Below are 12,877 nucleotides of genomic sequence, written 5' to 3'. Positions count from 1 at the left end.
GAAAATTTCTCGGCCAGTTCGTCAGCGACGAGAACACGACTCTTTGATAAGAGAATGCGCGACGCGTGGGATGCTGGGAAGAGGGGTTGATGCGGTTCAAGCCGGCGCCCTCGCTTCGCGAGTTTCTTCAGTGTACGCGCGTTGCTACATTCGGCTGGACCCTAGCTCGATCCTTCCCCGAGGCTCGTGTTTTAGTCTCGCGATCGTTTCCTACGTACGCCAAATAAAATCCCCTCGATCGAATTTCCTCCTTCGTCCCTCGCTCGTATATCTCGTCGTTCGAATCTTTCCTTCGTTCTCCTCTTCCGTTGAGACTGGAACGAAACAAACGGGAGAATTAACAACTGGATATTATTTCTGCGTCCGAGATATGCAAATTTGTAATGGATCACGATGTTTCGCCAAGTGGGAGAGTACGATTGCACGTCGATGGCGATAAATCTAGAATAATCGTGACTCGTTAATCTCCGTGGTATTATCCTCGGAGGAAAGATCGGCGATCCCCGCTGCCGGAAAAGTTTCCAAAGTACTTTTTGACGTCGAAGCTTGGCTACCGTTAACCAACAACATCGATCATCCAAAACTGCCCGACAACTGCTCGAGCTGTTCCTGCAACAAAGTGTCGTAATTAGAAAGAAAGGGAGCAAAAGGGACGAGAGACGCGGGATGAGAAGTAAATTCGCGAAGGGCCGCGGCTATCTGGTGGGAAATCTATATCGGTGGGAGGATTACTCGTTCGATTGAAAACGAACGAGAGTGACAGCTACATTACCGCGAGTGATCGAGCGAACAATGCACTTTATCGCGAAATTTCCGCGCGTAGGACCGTCCGACGAGTGTTGACGTGTAGAGAGACTGGAAAAGAGACGTTCTGACTGGCGAGTGACGCGATGGAAGAACAGCTGCCGACGTGTTGCAAGAAAATCGTCCGAGGGAGACAGTGTTTGAACTAAAAAGGTGAGTGGCGTTGATCCTTACTCCATCCAGAACGCCGTGTGTCTATCCTCGCGATTCTATCGAGTTCTTTAACGACTATTCTCTTGTTTCGAACGATCTCCGATCCAGAATCCTAATTTCTGAACAACAGAACAACTAGGGGAAGCACAGAATATGTTGCAAATTTTCTTTTTTTTTTTTTCGTCTCGCCGAGAGATTCCCAGTTGACCTTTAAACTTCCGCAATTTTCTTCGCCGTGACAGTCCTCGTCTTTTTTTAAACTTGCCCCCGTTTCCTTGTTTCCTTCTTTTCTTCCGTTTCCAGAGTTCTCGAGAGAATTAATTAGCGGGCAGGAAAATAATTGGAGGCCGCTCGCGCTTCGCGGGTTTCAAGTTCGCGCGCCTGCGAGGTATGCTGCCAAGGCGCGACGTTCGTCGATCGTAAAAATGGAAATGCGAAGGAAGACTCGACGGTCCAGTTGTTTGCTCGCAACGCTTTACCTCGTTACGCGAAAAATTCATTCTTGAATGCTCTTCAGGCACACTCGATTAGTCACGCTTGTTTCGTTAATGCACTCTTCGTTTCGCTTCGATTGTACGCGCGTGCGCCAAAAAGGAAAGAAGAAGAAAAAAAAAGGAGAATAATGTAAAATATATTTAGAATTGTTTGACAGTTCTTTTTTTTTTTTTCTTCATTTTGGCAAATAGGAGGACAGTTATTAAATGCGAATAAGCTGTCGCATGGGCGAAATTTTCCTATTATCCTTTGATACGCAATTTAGCCTGGGCTAAATGGCGTCATCGCAACAGCGATGATTGCCTCGCCTAATTGCACTGCATTTTTGAATAGAATTCCGTCCTTTGAGACTTTACGAACAATCAGATAGCTGGAATTCAATTTCGCGCACACTGCGTTCGTATAAGCTTGTTAATATGTTACAATTATTGCGTCGTGCTTTTTCGCTAAATATTAGTATTAATGTGTATTGATTTAAACGGCGTTTTCGCACGCGACTGCTGCTCTATGAATATTACGCGACAAATTTTCGACAGATTTAGCAGAGGATTTACTTACACTCTGTTTTCGATAGAGGCTAGAAAGGTTAAAAATTTTATCGAAGAATGAAAGACACGCAGCGAAGAGCACAATTGTTTCAACGATACTGGAAAATTGTCGATGATTGGAAGTGATATAATTTTGTAAAAAAAAAAAGGACTATAAAACGATCAGCTTGATCTCATTTTAAAGGCCCTACTTTGTCTTTACTTTGATAGTCGTGACTTTGTTTTTCTCGAAGCTGATTTTACATCGTGTAACACCTAGCAAGAGTATCTTCTTCTTCTCGAAAATTGTGAAAACTCAAACTCGAATAAAAATATTAAAAAAATATTTTCCACAATTAAATCTATCATGGTTTTGAAGATTGAAATCTTCTTTTTACAATGATTCCTTAAAACTCGCTGTACGATTTATTTTCCGCCATTTTATAACACTTTGAACATTAGAATCAACGTAGATGACCTGCAATTTCTTGAATTTTTAGTATTCAACGTTTAATAAAATTCTGAAAAGGGGAGACTTTAATTTGTTACAAATGAGAGGCTTCAATTTTCAAAATGATGGTGAACGTAGTTGCGAGAAAATTTTTTTTAATATCTTCACTCGTTTGAAGTTTGCAATTTTGAATGCTTGCAATTTTCCAGGAAAGAAGTATCCTCACTTTCCTAAACGCTACACGATGTCAAATCATCTTCGAGAGAAATAAACTCACGAGCGCCAAAGCAGAAGAAAACAAGACCAATACGATCACTCTTTACAAAGTTATATCAGTTCAAATTATCGAGAACTCTTCACTTTCAGTGACATTTTCTCACTGTACTGATGAAATTAATTCCACTGAAATTTTTATGAAATTATTCCAGAATTGCAAAGTTTTTTTTTTAACAAGAGATTGATCAACTCTCTCGTCGAAGAAACGAAGTTCAATTACACTCAGGATTCGCTCAGCTCGATCGTCCGTCAAATGAACGGGGAAACGCTCGCGAGGACAAGCGTGTTTTCCCAGGAGGGACGCGAAACGGCGCGTGTTCGGTTCACCGGCACACGGAAATTGGGGATGTCCGAAATCAATGAAATCGTTGAACCAAACGCCCGGACCCGAGGCTACCATTAATTTCGACTTATTGATCGTTCGTCCACTCCACTACAAGCCACAAAAACTCTGTCTTTTTCGCTGTTGTAAAGCCCAAGTCGACTCACTCGGTCAGTCGATCGAGTTTTCGCAAACTCGAAGCAGAGAAATTTCTGAAACAACTTCACTCGCAACAATACGAGAAGAAAACTGCGAGAACAGTTCAAAATAATTACTTTTTGCAAAGAAAAAAAGTCGAAATCTCGTCGAAAGATAGATCGTTGGTTCTTGCGGGCGGGGACAAGTACAATATTGCCACCAAGTGTTAGCGTTGTTATAATTGGGTTAGACGACGAGTCGTTCGAGTGAACAGTTTGAAACAATCGCCAGATTGTCACGGTAAATCCTCGGCAGAGCCGGTTCACTGTGGCGCGTTTACAATTCAACAAAGGCCTGGCTGACGAGCTGGCCTGGTTGAATTTCTACCATAAATCTATGTTTAACGTCTCCAGGTAAATTTACATTGTCAGATGATTCGACAAATCGGATGGTTAACGTTAAATTCGCTGAGTTGCTGTCGAGCGAATGGAAATTGTCACTAAAATGCACAGTCTACATCATGGGCCAGGAATATGGTGTTCCAATTGGTTTATTCCACGCTAGTCCGCCGATTAGGCGACGCAGCTCGCAGATTTGTGGACGGACGAGCGTAAAGTCGGATTAAAATTTAAACCTGTAGAATTGCAGACAGTGGTTCGCCTACGCTTCGGTGACGACTGCTATATTATTGATATTATTGAACGAGGCTTGGAAAATCAAAGATAGATTTTACTCTGTTCGAGTTCTACTGTTAGTCTGCTTTCAACTTCGTTTGGATTTTGTTATTTTATATTCTGTAGATATAGGGGAGCGTTGGTACAGAGGAGCATGAGTGTGAATGAAAATTGTTGACCATTTAAATTGATATAATTTCGTGAAAGGAGATCTACGTGAAGCGAAGCTTTCATCTTTGACAATCGTAAGTTCGTTTTTCTCCGAAATGATTTTACGTCACATACTGGGTGGAAAAGTAACTTTTTTTTTTAAAAAAGTGCAAACATTCAAATGTAATATAAAAGTATTAAAAAAATTTTCGTAAGACATGACCATCGTTTCGAAGATTCAAATCTTCTCTTTGTAAAGACCTGTTGAAATTCGCAATTTGTTGATTTTTTCACGATTTTATTAAAAATCCAAGAAATTCTAACATTTCAAGTCATCTGACAATAAAATAGCGAGAAAAGATCGCACAGCAAGTTTTAAAAGGAGATTTCAATCTTCAAGACTATGGTAGATTTAGCCACGAAAAGGATTTTTTAACATTTCCTCGCGAGTTTGAATTTTCACAATTTCCAACTTGTAAAAAGACAGTTTTCATATTGTAGAAGCCTCGCGCTTCAAAATGAGACAAAGTCTTTCTCAGAAATTTCAAAATTTCAAACATTCACAGATACAAATCTTTCTCAAAGATTGCCGAACCGCCTCGCTGACTCAATAATATGAATATTTCGCGAAACAACGACCCAATAACATTTGTAATGAAAAATGTAAACGTAAGAATGAGCCGACGCCTGCAATTATCAGTTTCATAACAATGCAATTCGGGCATTACGCGTGCATAATGCGGCAGCATTTCCATAAATAATAGATAGCTGGCGGCATAAACAGGCCTGGTGTTTATATATTATGCGCAGCATGCATGCACGGATAATACCACGTGAGGAGGCACGAGCTTAGACGGCGCGCGTCTTCGGAAGTGAATTTGGTTAAGTAACATACTTTCGTTAGCGTCGCGCGGAATTGATGAGCTTCCATGCGACTGCTTAATAAACCGGAGCACCACGGTAAATATACACAAAGTGCTCAGACGCAAAATTATTCAAACCGCGAACGCTGGATCGCGTAATGAAATTTCAGAGCTCGCGGTAAATCTGTCGCTGTGATTTTGCGAGGGGAAATGCGCCTCGGAGGATACCTCTGATATTAATTTGATTAATTTAGTTTCAATTCTTTTTATCGTCTCGTCTTTCACAATATTTGAAATATTTTCTTCGTCTATACCAGTTGATACCAATTTCTCTTCACTTGCCATTTTTAATATGCATTGAGCAAGCGAGTCGTCCTCTTTAAATTATTATACTCCTCTGCAAATTAGTAGCTGATCGAAAGAAAAAAAAAAAAGAAGAAGAGGAACGAGGAAACTCGATCGATCCTCGGTAACTGCTTAACGAAAAGGTCCAAACAAAATGCTGCTGTGCTTCACTTGTGCAACAACGTTCGGCGTTTCTGCTTAACTGGATTTAACAATCGCCAGTCGTAATTAATATTCCAAGCTCGTAAATAAAGCAGTCGGAAAATCGCTCGAAATTATTACCCTTCAACTCCTCGGCTCTGGTAAAAAGAAATTCTGGAACGTCGTAGGAAATTCATATTTTATTTAAAAATGAATAAAAATTTATTCGTTGAGATATTCAGAACCAGTTCGAAGACTGAATTGCAGGACAAGATGCAAAAGATTTGAGTACGTAGTCCTCGCAGATTGTTGTAATAAACTTGCCAAAATGATGAATATTTAACAAATGACGACTATTTAAACACTTCTTTGATGTATCAAATATAGTTTCCCAGCCTCTTCTCAGATTTGTTAACTTCCCGGTGTATAATATATGATATAATAATATAGTCATACCAGTCGTGTTTTACTATGAACCGTACCGTTGGAATTTCGAATTTAATTGCTCGTACGCAATATAATAACACAGGCACAAATGGTTCGATATAACCGCAAAGTGCTCCTATACTTTCCGCATGCGTAAGAATGAACCGCGTTTCTTGTTGCTGGGAGATTACAATTTCAGTGGGAGCAGCGTATCAATTTCTGCGAACGGGCATTCGCGTATAGAATCCATTACAAGTGATTTAACGGAATTCGATGCAGACGTCTGCGATAACTCGATAAACGCGAGGGAGCAGGGTCGAATAATTCCACTCTGTGTATCTCCATGTGAAAACGTTGGCAAAACCGATTTGCATCTAATATGCCGATGCAAGAACGCTCACCATTTGTAGCGAGTTTCGTGTTACGAAACAAATATCCTCTTAAATTACCAAGAAATTACACGGTGGAATTCCATTCAATGGAGCTGGAAGAGAAATCTGATCGACAAACGATTTGTCCAAGTTCTGCTGACTTCTTATCACGAATTATGCCAGCCTTTATTATAGTAGAATATACAACGAAGTGGAGAATATTTAACAATTAAATATTAATTAAAATTATTTGTGATTCATGTATAATTAATAGTTAAAATAATATGATGTGTAATGTATCATTAAATCAATGTACAATACTATTATATGAATTCTGACATGACCTAATGTAAAATGTATTAGAATTTGTTTTGTACTGGATAGTATATTTTATATTTTATTTTAAATATAAAATATACTATGATTAAATACTATGATTAAATATATTTTATTTATTTATTTTAAATATAAAATATACTATGATTAAATATATTTTTTTATTTATTTTAAATATAAAATATACTATGATTAAATATATTTTTTTATTTATTTTAAATATAAAATATACTATGTAATTGTATTAGAATTTGTTTTGTACTAGATAGTATATTTTATATTTTATTTCAAATATACTATATATCATGTATTTTAAATTTACTGTAATTTTATATCATGTATTTTAAATTTAGTGTAATTTAATAGAGAGATGGTGATAGCAGATGTATCAAAAAATATAAAATAATGGGAATAGGTGTGAACGAAAATTGAGAAAAATTTTCTGCAGTCTGCCAAGTAATTAATTTTTATTACTCAACCTCTGCTAGTTGACCAATATCCCAAGTCATCTCGATAAACGATCGTTTCATTAATCAGTGTGTGGATAATATAAATTTTTCAGATACGTCACTCTGGCAAACTCAGGATATATTATATTTTTTAGCTGATACGCCAACAGAAGCCATCATCTCTTTCTCTCTTTCTATCTCTCTCTCTCTCTCTCTCTCTCTCTCTCTCTCTCCGCGAAAGAATTACACTAGCAGTCAATTTCGAGAACTGACAACGTTATCAGTGTAAACGTGCATTTCTGCGCGATCTGTCCGCGGATAACAAAGCCCGCTGCCATAAAACAAGACGATAAATCACTTCCGTTGGTCGTTACGTTCGTCAAACACTTATGCTATCGACCAAGGAGATCAAAGAATTTCCCCCTATGTTTCTTCGGCGAGTAGTCGCTTAACTGATCGCGAGAAAGTCAACCGAGGGGTCGGATGATACTCATCGGTGTGTAATTAACAGCAGATGGAAAAATCGAGAAGGAAAAAAGGAAATGAGGACAAAGTACAGTTGAAGGAGGTGAGAACGAGCAGAGAGAAAGGGGAGGAGAAATGTGGCTGAGAGAGAATGATGACGTAGATGAAAAAGAAAGGAAGATACAAAGGTACAGAGATTAGGGAAAAAAGATACAAAGATACAAACATTAGGAAAAGAAAATACAAAGATACAAAGATTAGAAAACGAGGCCAGAAAATATGGAGAAAGAAGAAATTCGTAACAAGAACAGCTAAACAGTATAGTTAAATATTTTAGTATTTCACAGTATAGTTAAATATTCTAGTATTTAACAGTATAGTTAAATGTTCTACTATTTAACAGTATATATAGTTAAATATTCTAGTATTTAACAGTATATATAGTTAAATGTTCTAGTATCTAACAGTATATATAGTTAAATATTCTAGTATTTAACAGTATATATAGTTAAATATTCTAGTATTTAACAGTATATATAGTTAAATATTCTAGTATTTAACAGTATAGTTAAATATTCTAGTATTTAATAGTATAGTTAAATGTTCTAGTATTTAACAGTATATATAATTAAATATTCTAGTATTTAACAGTATATATAGTTAAATATTCTAGTATTTAACAGTATAGTTAAATATTCTAGTATTTAACAGTATAGTTAAATATTCAAGTATTTCAGGCATTACTAAAAGAAAAATATTACCCCTTTCTGTGAAACGCTTATCACAGAAATAATCATAGAAATAGTCTTACAATTTTATTTCGACTGTTGCTTCTCATTTTCTTAAAGTTGAATTTCATACGCGTCCTCTTGCATCGAAATTCAACGAAAAAGTCCAAATCATTCGCCCCTAATTTCTCGAAAAGATGTTCAGCTTTTGAAGATTATAGGATTAAAAGTTCCGCGTGGATATGTTTGTTTTCCAGCTGCGACGCAACATTTTTCGTTCGATCAAAGTAATTCTATCGGCAAGTCGTTCTCTGTCGATCATTAAATCCAGCTATTCGGGATCGGATTGCTTTGCGTGTACGTTCAGTTCGGTTCTCCATTTTATAAAAAATAAAAAAATAAAAAAATAAAATTGGGTCGAGCGTTGCATTCGCGACACGCGATTCGTAAAAGGGAATTATCAACGAATAGATCGATCGAACGGCAGACGGTGAATCGGAAAGTTTATCGCACGTACAGGAAGTCACGCGATCGCGAAAACACGAAACCCAACGACTCCTTGATCCTCGTTCGAATGTCCGTAAATTACGAATTTTTTTTAGATCAATCACTTAGAATAAAGTTCTAACTACAGGCCAATACGTGTCCTGGGTGTCTTCGGACTCAAGAACTGCGAAAAATTAAAAGTCCCGTTGCTTCAGAAAAAGTCCGCGGTAGTAAATTTTCGTGAAGGAATACTTAAACGTTCTCGCAACTAAAATAAGGAGCAAAATAGAGTGGACGAACTACGAAACTAATATCCTTCGTGCTCGGCCGCGTTCCGGATACCCGGCTCCGATAAATCAAATTTCTGATGGACCGTAATATTCGCGGTGAACTTTCGCTTAATTCAGCCCCCGCCGTTTCATTAATTTCAAGTATATAATTATTGAAAAGTTTGTGGACGTGTTGCGAAGTTTCGAAGTCCCCCGAACGTAGCCACGAACTTTTATCAGTGGGAAGCGACTCGCTCGTCCAAGAATAGAAGGTAGCCGATAAATTGCTTCGAATGAGCACAGAGAGGAGCATAGAAAAAGCTCGATCGGAGACTTTTGGAATGCACTTTCAGTAGGTTACTTCATTCAACCGCGGTCCTCTGCCTTTCTCTATTTGACAAATCGCCTCAACCTCTTCAGCCGCAAGTCTATTGTGCCCCCAACAAAATAAAAAGAAAGAAATAGTTACTCCTTTCATATTACGCTTGCGTTTGTTACGTACAAACCTAAATGCAAAAGTGTATAAAACACACACACACATACACACTGAAAGTGTGCTCCTTGGAATATTCAGAGAGAGAGAACTAAATTTCACTTGACGAGAGAGAAATAGGATCTCGTAAATTTCATACCTCGTAATTATATCTTCAACGGTGGGGGAACGGGAGAGTTACTTACATGCGCCATTTTTTTCCCCCACAAAAGATCGCTCGCCGTCATCAATCTGATTCTCTTTCGCCCCCAGGAAGATTGTCGCTGTTCCTTTTTTCTTTTTTTGCTCGACCAACTTCGTAACTCTGTTCGTCGAGTCTGGGTTAATTCTGTCCTCCCCCTCCCACCTCCCCTTCGTTACTTCCCCAGTCACGAAGTTACATTATCCTATCAAACTGCGCCAACGATTTTATTTCTTAAAGGAAAATTTAATTGCCGGGCGCAGAGGGGCGAAAAGATTTCTCGCTCGGCTTGCAGCCTCGTGGCTGGTTAAAACTTTCTCGTCGCGGGTTAATTGGAACCTCGGAGATAGCGGCACGAATAACGAAACGCGTGTGTAACGCGGCGAGAACGCCGGGAACTCGCTCGCAATGAAACTGGACGCCGTTTGCGAACGCGGGGTGAATTTTAATCTCTCGATTGTTCCGAGCGTTCCTCTCAGGAAGTCGGCTGAAGCGTGGCCCGGAAATGTCTGTTGGACGAAAAAGCGTTGTGACAAACGCCGACCGAGTGAAACGCGATTAAATAGAATTATTATTACCGAAGCGTGGTAAATCGGAGCACGGTTCAATTTAAACAGGCGCGTATTCTACGCAACGATATCGGTGTAACGCAACTTGTCTCGTACATGCTCGAATAATTACATCGACGTCCCCGCTGCTGAATATTGTTGCGCACCTGTAATGTTTCACGTGGAATGCCTCTGAAGTACCTCGCGATATCTCACACGTCGATTTTCATCGAAATAGCTGGAAATGAAATTCCATCTGCCTTCGTTAAAATGAATTCTCAATTTTTTATTCATACAACAACGAGAGTCAAGTAGTTCGAGTCGATGATAAACGTGTCTTGGCGCAGATATTCTGCTGTTCTAAACTGGAAACAGTGATAGAGATCAGTAGAAATGGTCAGTATTTGTTTCGCGAAGGCAGACATAGTTGAAGGAAATCGAGTTTAGAATTTTTCTCAAGTTAGTCCACAAAGTACAGCGACTCACATTCACCCTATACAATACGATTTAATTGGTTTTATTTTTGTTAAAGATGCTAGATTGGTATCACAGTGGGTCTTTGTAATATTCACGTATAATTGTGATACATTTCACAAAAGCTCACATGTCAATTTTTGTCTAAATAGCTAGAAATTGAAATTGAAGCTCAAACTAAATTTCGTCTAACTTTATTAAAATGAATTCTCGATTTCTGGCATATATAACACATCGATGTCGACAATCAAGTAGTTCGAGTCAATGATAAATGTGTCTCGAGACAACGGCGCAGATATTCTGCTGTTTTAAACTGAAAACAGCGATAGAGATCAGTAGAAGTGGCCAATATTTGTTTTACGAAGGCAAACGTAGCTGAAAAAAGTCAAGATTGGAATTTCTTCCAAGTTAATCCAGAAAATACATCGATTCATGTATCATTCCGATATTCACCCTACATAATTCATTTTATTTCATTAATTCATTAATTCATTTTAGTTGTTTTTATATCTGTCGAAGATCGATGCTGGATCAGTATATTGTTGGTGAAGGTCTGTAATGTTTTACGTATAATTGTGAAACACTCACACGTCAATTTTTGTCTGAATAGCTAGCAATTGAAATTGAATCTCCAACTAAATTTCGTCGCGAGTACCGTTTGCCTTTATTAAAATGAATTCTCGATTTCTATCATATAACATCGATGTCGACAGGCAAGTAGTTCGAGTCGATGATAAACGTGTCTCGAGACAACGGCGCAGATATTCTGCTGTTTTAAACTGAAAACAGCGATAAAGATCAGTAGAAGTGGCCAATATTTGTTTCACGAAGACAAACGTAGCCGAAGAAAGTCAAGATTGGAATTTCTTCCAAGTTAATCCAGAAAATACATCGATTCATGTATCATTCCGATATTCACCCTACATAATTCATTTTATTTCATTAATTCATTAATTCATTTTAGTTGTTTTTATATCTGTCGAAGATCGATGCTGGATCAGTGTGTTGTTGGTGAAGGTCTGTAATGTTTTACGTATAATTGTGAAACACTCACACGTCAATTTTTGTCTGAATAGCTAGCAATTGAAATTGAATCTCCAACTAAATTTCGTCGCGAGTACCGTTTGCCTTTATTAAAATGAATTCTCGATTTCTATCATATAACATCGATGTCGACAAGCAAGTAGTTCGAGTCGATGATAAACGTGTCTCGAGACAACGGTGCAGATATTCTGCTGTTTTAAACTGAAAACAGCGATAGAGATCAGTAGAAGTGGTCAATATTTGTTTTACGAAGGCAAACGTAGCTGAAAAAAGTCAAGATTGGAATTTCTTCCAAGTTAATCCAGAAAATACATCGATTCATGTATCATTCCGATATTCACCCTACATAATTCATTTTATTTCATTAATTCATTAATTCATTTTAGTTGTTTTTATATCTGTCGAAGATCGATGCTGGATCAGTGTGTTGTTGGTGAAGGTCTGTAATGTTTTACGTATAATTGTGAAACACTCACACGTCAATTTTTGTCTGAATAGCTAGCAATTGAATTTGAATCTCCAACTAAATTTCGTCGCGAGTACCGTTTGCCTTTATTAAAATGAATTCTCGATTTCTATCATATAACATCGATGTCGACAAGCAAGTAGTTCGAGTCGATGATAAACGAGTATCGAGACAACGGCGCAGTGATCAGTAGAAGTGGCCAATATTTGTTTCACGAAGACAAACGTAACTGAAAAGAGTCAAGATTGGCATTTCTCCCAAGTTGGTCGACAAAATAACATCGATGTCATGTCCAGAGCTGCACAATTCATTTTGTTTTTACTTCTGTTGAAGATCGACGCTGGATACACAGAGCGCGGCATGACGTAGCGTAATATGACAACGGGTGTTCGTTAATTGAATTTCCGCTGTTGAATTCGTCGTAATCGAGCAGCATCCCCAAGGAATTTCTTCCCTCGAGGAGAAACCTACATTTGTCACCGGATCTCGGTCTACAATAATCGTCTCCGCGGTCCCAGACTCTAATTACACTAATAACGAATGAAAAGCTGCTTTCCGCGGCCGAGTAAATTGACGAACGGAAATATCGCAAGATCACTGTTCCCTCTTTCACCGACGATCGCTACGATGAAAACTTGGCGAGAGATTTTACGTCTCTCGCAGCGGGGACAATTGTTTCAAACTGTACCCCTTTGTCAAATTATATTCAACGTTTTTCAGTCAAAAGAACTCGTTCATTACGAGTTCTGCTTTGCCGTGCCCTGTCTTTGCTTTGAAGGCTGGCGAGTGATATAGGGTTACG

General features: G+C 38.4%; 1 protein-coding gene across 1 annotated transcript in view; it reads left to right on the top strand.

Moving 5' to 3' along the window:
- Nucleotides 1–619: 619 nt before the first annotated feature.
- Nucleotides 620–12,877, top strand: part of LOC122538318 — a 133,885-nt gene continuing 121,627 nt past the window's right edge. The window contains exon 1 of the mRNA XM_043672276.1: nt 620–957. The gene's annotated coding sequence lies outside the window, so the exon portion shown is untranslated. The remainder of the gene's footprint in view (nt 958–12,877) is intronic.

Source organism: Frieseomelitta varia, unplaced genomic scaffold (assembly GCF_011392965.1).
Source record: "Frieseomelitta varia isolate USP_RPSP 00005682 unplaced genomic scaffold, Fvar_1.2 scaffold_984, whole genome shotgun sequence".
NCBI lineage: Eukaryota > Metazoa > Arthropoda > Insecta > Hymenoptera > Apidae > Frieseomelitta > Frieseomelitta varia.
This window is presented reverse-complemented; position numbering and strand designations above follow the sequence as displayed.